Raw genomic sequence first — 6037 nt, 5'->3', positions numbered from 1 at the left:
ACCATTCTATTATAGACTGGTTTTCCTTCAGATATTGATTACCTGCATATAACCTCTGCCTGAGAGCAGGATGCACAGTCACGGTGGCCTGCTTGGGTATTTTTGGGCCATTCACCAAAACACTTTCTGCCTCAGAATCTCACAGTCTTAATAACCGAGGTGGTACAGTTTCTCTAGGCTTCTGCCAAGAATCGCTGTACCCAATCTATCATTTCCGTTCCCGTGTACGGCCGGGCTGTTACGTGCGAATGCGTGAGGACAGGGGGCCACTGATCAGGAGCCACCTTTGCCTGTCTGTCCTGTGTTTGTTTTTTTGTTTTCTGAGTTACGACAGGACAGACTTGTAGCGGATCTGTTGAAATTGCAAATTCGAGAGCTAATTTAGATTTTTTTATTTTCCTGGTGAATGCAGTCTGTTGATTCAGGATTCTGGTCATTGTGTATTGAAATGTTATAAACTTGACTTATTAGAAGATGCAGAATTGGTTTCTTTCTTGTTAATATGCCCATTTCTTAGTCTATGTTTTCTATATGGTTTTTGACAAGTTGTTTTTCATTCTCTCAAGTATTATTTCTCATTTTAGCACGATTTCAAGTATTTAATAGCGGTCAGGCCATTGTGGAGGCAGCCAATTGTCTTTCTTTTGTGGTCGGTTTATCTTTGTTAACTCCCTAAAAGTAATCTGCCACATAGTACGGGGAAATATTTCCCATAACACGTAAGGGACCCCGTTTTTCAGTGATGTTTGCTTATTCATAATAGGGAAATTCCACAAATCCTGGGATTTGTCCAGGAGTCATTTTATTTAGGGGGACAGCATTCTCTGCCTTTTACCCATTTATAGAAATTTCAAAGAAAAGACATGATGTATATTTGGCTTGCCTAAGTCGCCTAGGGTATTAAGGTGTTGCAATTATGAAATAGTCAAGAGAGTCAGGCAAAGAAGGTTATAATAACAAAAAGAGAATAGATAGAAAGCTCACCCATATCTTGGGCTCGTATACCAAATTCCAGCTGAGCAGATCTCCAGAAGTGATCCTTCACCACAGGTGGTCAGCTCTTAAGTGGATCCAGGAGGGTTGGAGCATGGCTCCGCCCATTTCAGCAGCACAGGTTGATTGCCTTCACCTGTGGTCCTGTGGATGACTCATCAGTCACCTCAGGTGATCAATCAGAGGTTCAGGCCATGACTCAGCAGTTTCCATACAGTCCTTCATGAAGGATGACATCCCTGTATGTAGAGGTATATCGGACTTTTTTGGCCATTCCGTATGGCAGCGTGCTGTTAACCATTCTGTTATAGACCGGTTTTCCTTAAGATATTGATTATTTGCATATAACCTCTGCCTGAGAGCAGGATGCACAGTCACGGTGGCCAGCTTGTTTACTTTCTGGCCATTCACCCAAACACTTTCTGCCCCAGAATGCCACGTCTTCATAACCAAGCTGGTACAGTTTCTCTAGGCTTCTGCCCAAATCCCTGTACCCAACCCATCAATTCCATTGCCGTATACGGCTGGGCTGTTGCATGGAAATGCGTGAGGGCAGGGGGCCACTGATCAGGCAGCAGCTCTGCCGGTCTGTCCTGTGTTTGTTTTTTTGTTTTCTGAGTTACGACAGGACGGACTTGTAGCGGATCTGTTGAAATTGCAAATTCGAGATCTAATTTAGATTTTTTTATTTTCCTGGTGAACGCAGTCTGTTGATTCAGGATTCTGGTCATCGTGTATTGACATGTTACAAACTTGACTTATTGGAATATGTAGAATTGGGTTCTTCCCTGTTAATATGCCAACTTCTTGCTCTAACATTTCAATATTGTTTTTCAAAAGCTGGTTTTCATTCTTTAAAGTATTATTCCTCGTTTCAGCATGATTTAAAGTATTTAATAGTGGTCATGCCATTGTGGAGGCAGCCAGTTGTCTTTCCTTTGTGATCAATGTATTTTTGCTTAGTCTATAAAAGAAATCTACTCAACAGTATTGGAAGAAATATTTCCCATAACAGGTAGGGGACCTCATATTTTCGACGATAACCGTTAGTTCAGAACAGTGAGATTTCAGAAGTCCTGGGACCTGCTCAGGAATCATTTTATCTAGGGGCGCAGTGTTTTCCCCATTTAGCCATTTATAGAAATTGCAAAGAAAAGACACGTCATAAATTCTAGTATATTTGGTTTGCTGTACTTGCCAAGCATATCATAATTAATTTTAAGATGCTACAATTATAAACAAGAGAGTCAGGCAAACAAGATTATAATTACAAAAAGAGAACAGGTAGCAAACTTACCCATATGCTGGCCTTCGTTATCGAACACCATCACAGTAGATTTCCAGAAAAGATTGTTCCCTACTGCTGGTCAGTTTTTAAATGGGTCCAGGAGGGGTGGAGCCAGACTCCGCCCTTCTGGCAGCACCGGTTGATTGCCTTCAGCTGTGCTCCGTGCTGAGTCATCGCTGCCTCAGGTGATCAATCAGAGCTTCCGGCCATGACTCAGCAGTTTTCATACAGTCACCAATTGGCATCAGGGACAGACTGGGATTAAAATATGTGGGTTATCGCAGGTCCTCCAGCTATAAACCTCCCTTGGCAGCATTTCACATTATTCATTTTCTTTGCCCTATGGCTGTACCGGCACTTTAAGGGCCCACCTGAAGCTGTGATGGAACACCTGGGGAGGGGTGCGGCCCTGCAGCACAGCTGGGGGCAATTTGTCTGTGGGTGAGGCAGAGCCAGGCTCCACCCCTCCCTGATCCCATTTAAGGGCTGGGAAGGGCAGGGGCAGCATCTGAGCCTGTGGAGTGCTTCCTTTGGAGTGTGCCTTGCTCTTAGGGATGGGGTGAGTTGTTTATTTTTTTTTTTCTTCTCTATTTTGTAGCTGTTTTCTCTTTTTTTGGCAGGGAATCCTGTCTGTACTTAGGGGCTGGTAGCCGTTTGTACCTGGAAGCTGCTTCCTTCACTTCAGAGTGTGGGTGAGTGTTGGTCCTTGGAATGGGGTAAGTGGTTTCTTTTTTATTTCAGGGTTCTCATCTCCTCTTTTTAGCAGATCCTAATTCCATTGAAGGGCTGGTAGCTGTAAGAACAGCATCTGAACCTGGAAATAGCTTCCTTTGGGGTGTGGGGTGAGTACTTAGAAAGGGTTGAGAGATTCCTGCTTTATTTCAGAGCTGTGAACTCTGCTTTTTTGGGGGATCTCAAGCTGGGTTAGAGCAGCTGTTTTAGCTATGTGTGTTGTTTTCTTTTCAGTGGTTCTCAGCTCATAATCTCCCATCTGGGCTTCAAATATGTTCTTTCTATTTCTCTGTATTTCCACTTCATGGCTGTAATTAATAGTGGTTTGTGTTTATTGCATCTATGCAGTGTTTTTTAAGGGCATTCTGCGCATCTTTGTACTGTTTTCAATTACGTTCTGTGTCTCTTCTGATTTCATTTTGCAGCATAATGGGGTTTAAGGATTACCTGGGCTCCTCCAATCAGCGGTGTGAGATCTGTGCGGCAGGTAACGAACACCGTGAGCCCCATGTTGGTGCACTGCTTGTACGCAGGTAGGTTTGCAATGCGGTCCGACTCCCCCACAGTGAACATCCACAGCTGGATCAGGTTGCTCAGAGTCTCACCCAGCCTCCTCTTGAAAGAGGCAGCGCATCCACCATGTCTCTGGCAACCTGTTCCACTGCCTCAGCACCCTCACTGTGGAAGACATTTTCTTTAGATTTAACCTCAATTTTCCCTTGTTCTTTCCTTTAGCTATTGAAAGGCTGTTACCAGGTCTCCTTGGAGCCTTCACTTTTCCAGGCTGAACAGCCCAGCTCTCCCTTCTTAAAGCAGAGGTGTTCCATCCTTAGGTTCATGTTTGTGGCTGTACTCTAGATGTGCTCCCACTGCTCCATGTCTGTCTGCACTGAGGACCCCATGTCTGGGTGCAGCACTGCAGGTGAGGCCTGACCAGTGCAGGGAGGGGGGGGGAGTCGCCTCCCTTTGCCCGTTGACCACCAATCTTTGGATGCAGGCCAAGATATATTTGGTGTTCTGGGCTGGAAGGGCCCATTGCTGGCTCGTGTCCAGCTCCTACCCACCGGTACCCCAGGGCCCTATGGGGCACTATTGCGCTCAGTCCTTAAATCCCCCAGCATGTTTTGGTGGTCGGCGTTCCCTCATCCCAGCTGCTGACCCTGCACTTGGATTTGTGCCCACTACTCAGCGCATTGAGGTCTCTCTGGATGCTGGGAGGTCCCGACTTTCTGTTGTGTCACTGCACCCCACAGCTCGGTGTCATTAGGGTGCACTCAACCCTTCTGTTCATGTCACTGATGAAGGGGCAATCCCAGATCTTTGTATGAACTGGGTGTAGAACCCCCTGGAGAGCAGCCCTGTAGAGAAGGACTCGGGGATCCTGGTGGATGAGAAGCCAGACATGAGCCAGCAGTGTGCGCTCGCAGCCCGGAAGGCCAACTGTGTTCTGGGCTGCATTAAAAGAGGAGTGGCCAGCAGGAAGAGGGAGGTGATCGTCCCCCTCTACTCAGCTCTTGTAAGGCCCCATCTGAAGTACTGCGTCCAGGCCTGGGGCCCCAGCACAGGAAGGATGTGGAGCTTTGGGAGCAGGTCCAGGAAAGGGCCACTAAGATGATCAGAGGGCTGGAGCACTTCTCCTATGAAGAAAGTTTGAGGAAACTGGGGTTGTTTTTCTTGGAGAAGAGAAAGCTCTGGGGAGACCTCATCACAGCCTTCCAATACTCAAAGGAAGTACATAAGCAGGAGGGGGGATGGCTGTTTCTGAGGGTGGATAGCGATACGACAAGGGGAATGGTTTTAAACGGAGACAGGGGAGGTTTAGGTTGGTTATTAGGAGGAAGCTTTTTGTACAGAGGGTGCTGACTCACTGGAACGTGTGCTTTAGAGTCACTTCCAGGAGGATCTGCTCCGTGATCACGCCCAGCACAGGGGTGAGACTGACATGGTGGTAGTTGCCAGGGTCACACTTTTTATCCTTAATATCTGGTGTGCTGTCACCTTTTTACTAGTTATCAGGGACTTCACCTGACTGCCTCCACTTCTGAAATACCATTGAGAGTGGCTCAGTGACTGCAGCGGTGAATTGTCTTGGAATTGTGGGATTCATCTCGTCAGGACCCAAATGTTCGGGTCCTCAGGTGGTCTAGAACCTGATCTCCCATCATAGAGTGGGATGGGCAGGGGTCTGTGGGACTGGCATTGCTTCCTCAATCCCCACCTACCAAACCAAAAGTGAGGGCAGTGTATAGTGAGCAGTTACCAAAGAAGATGAAAGCAAAAATGTTGTTGGGTACTTGAGCCTTCTCTGGTGGTAAGCAGCATCGTGCACAGAGTGCAGCCACGTTGCTCTGAGATAGGAGCGCAGCTTTGTGTAAGAGGTACATATGCAGGGCAGTGCCTTCATTACTGCGTTGTGTCCAACAGGTGGCAGCAGAGCTGCGGTGCTCCCGAGTGCCGTAACAACTGCATGGAGATGTGTGGATTTCCATGGGAACAGCAAGGAACTGGAATCTGCATTTCCTGGAATGCCCCGGAAGCTCACTTTGCTGACTAGTAATTGTCTGCCCAGCAGGTAAGGGCAATGCACAGCCACCAGTGTTTACCCATTCCATAGCATGGCACAACATGGTGCTCCCAGAGCTCTGAATTGCACTTTGTGGTGCCCGGAAGGCTGCCTGTTCTTTCTTTCTGCATTCTCCTTGTCTCTGGCTTTTCGCTGTAGCGTTTACCTTTTTTTGTCCTCTGTGTTCCCTTCTGCATTGTCTTGTCTTCCTGTTTTTGCGTTCCATGCCACATTCTCTTGGCCATTGCCCTTGGCTTTCTTTGCTGCATTCACTTCAGCATTCAGTTTTGGCGTTCCCTGCCGCGTTCTCTTGCCCTCCTGCTTTGGTGTATCCTTCCGCGTTGTCTTGGCCATGGCCCTTTGTATTTCCTTTCACTTTCTCTTGGCCGTTGTCTTTGCCTGTGCATTCACTTGCCCTCCTGTTTTTGCTTCCCCACCAAATTCTCTTGGCCATGACCGTC

General features: G+C 47.2%; 1 long non-coding RNA gene across 2 annotated transcripts in view; it reads left to right on the top strand.

Moving 5' to 3' along the window:
* Positions 1–5477, top strand: part of LOC109364190 — a 12085-nt gene extending 6608 nt beyond the window's left edge. The window contains exons 3-6 of one of the 2 annotated variants that reach the window (XR_004162300.1): positions 2902–2973; positions 3048–3123; positions 3439–3546; positions 5438–5477. This is a non-coding gene — a long non-coding RNA (uncharacterized LOC109364190). Of the gene's footprint in view, positions 1–2901; positions 2974–3044; positions 3124–3438; positions 3547–5437 lie in introns of both variants that reach the window. The other variant, XR_004162299.1, reaches the window with a different exon arrangement.
* Positions 5478–6037: the final 560 nt, after the last annotated feature.

Source organism: Meleagris gallopavo (genome assembly GCF_000146605.3).
Source record: "Meleagris gallopavo isolate NT-WF06-2002-E0010 breed Aviagen turkey brand Nicholas breeding stock chromosome 13 unlocalized genomic scaffold, Turkey_5.1 Chr13_random_7180001957629, whole genome shotgun sequence".
Taxonomy (NCBI): Eukaryota; Metazoa; Chordata; class Aves; order Galliformes; family Phasianidae; genus Meleagris; species Meleagris gallopavo.
The sequence above is the reverse complement of the archived record's forward strand: the minus strand, read 5'-3'. Positions and strand labels throughout refer to the sequence as shown.